Consider the following 1,676-nt stretch of genomic DNA (forward strand, 5'->3'; position numbering starts at 1 on the left):
CCGAGTATGCCTGACTGCAATATTAGAAAGTCATTTGACACGATATCAAGAGACACGGTAGTGCCTCGCACCAAGTTCACGCGCAACGAAGTGACGCTCGAACTGCGCGAGCACACTGTGTCTATTATACGCGAGATTCATGCATTTTAGGAGTGGGGAGATTTTCTCAGGGCAATAATTAAGTAAAGATCGATCAGTTTCGTTTTGATCTTAATCGATTCAGAATAAAAAACTTCAAAACAAGTATTCTTACGTTATTTTGTTTGTATCTTTTGATTGGAGATATGCGACAATAAATATTTTGAACAATTATGACTTAAGGCTCGTTGAAATTAAAACCAAGAAATATATAAGGCCTTACAAACCGTTCCCAGGATGTTGAGCGGAAACTGTACGTATATATATATATATATACATGTAACGAGTTCAACTTGTAAATTTTTACAAGTACGTATTTTTTTGAATTAAAATTTCAATTCTTAAATTCATACGGGATGCTAGATTTGCATCTCACATATGACAAACTCCGGATACCCTCCTAACTAATTTTAAAATATTGAGATTTTAATTCAAAAAAATACTCACTTGTAAAAATGTACAAGTTGAATTCGTTACATGTGTATATATATACACGTACAGTTTTCGCTCAACATCCTGGGAACGGCTCGTAAGGCCTTATATATTTCTTGGTTATAAATATTTTGATTTGAAAAAATCACGTTTTTGTCGTCACGATGCCGTCGTCAAAGTTGCAAACTCTGGCCGGCTAGCAACAAGAACATCGAGGTAGTGGGGACACGCACACCATAAGTTCTTGCTTGAGTGCGTGTTCCTACTACCTCGGTATTTTTGTTGCTAGCCGGGCAGAGTTTGCAACTCTGGCCGTCGTGTACATCTAAAAAGATTCCAGCAAATGGCATACCTAACGAGCGCGTTAAAAGAAGAAAAAAATAGAAAGATAAAAAGTGTGAGTTAGAGAGAGAAAGAATCACGAGGCACGGTAGTAGTTCGCGTTATTCGCGCCGGCAACACCTTTAATAGTCCCGATGGCTTCGACAATGTTCTTCGCGGCGTAATGATTTCACCGGCAACACTTCCGATAGTACAGATCGCTTCAACAATGTTTTTCGCGGCTAGTGATTTCGCACCGATAATATCTGCAATACAACTTTTTTGAAAACTAAATTATTTTCAAACTTAGTACAAAATAATTACAACCTACATACTTACGATTTATAATAAATTTATGATGAAACAAATACTTCAGAGAACGTGGATAAAAAATGTTTCGCGCCGGAAACACATTCAATATAACTTTATTTAAAAAACTCGTTTGAAACGTGGCACGAAATAACTACAGACTATAAATTTTCAATTTATAATAAAACATTAAGTCAGAAAACATATTTTAGGTCACTATTTGAAGTGCAGCCGCGCCAAGTTGTTTTGCATTAAATATTTTTTATTAAACAATCTTTTTTCTTTTATTATACTTCTGTGTTCTAGTAAATGTTTTTGTAAATATTTAATACAAATACAGTTTTGAGGTAACAGTTTGAGGTAACTTGTTAGTTTTACTATTTAATCGTTTTGTTATTTATAACACTGAGTACTTCAAATATAAAACGTGATCTATAAAGTCTACATAAATTTCTGATTTTTTACAGAAACAACAA

The sequence above is a fragment of the Pseudomyrmex gracilis genome, unplaced genomic scaffold (assembly GCF_002006095.1).
Source record: "Pseudomyrmex gracilis isolate BER0280 unplaced genomic scaffold, ASM200609v1 scaffold_636, whole genome shotgun sequence".
In the NCBI taxonomy this organism is placed as follows: Eukaryota; Metazoa; Arthropoda; class Insecta; order Hymenoptera; family Formicidae; genus Pseudomyrmex; species Pseudomyrmex gracilis.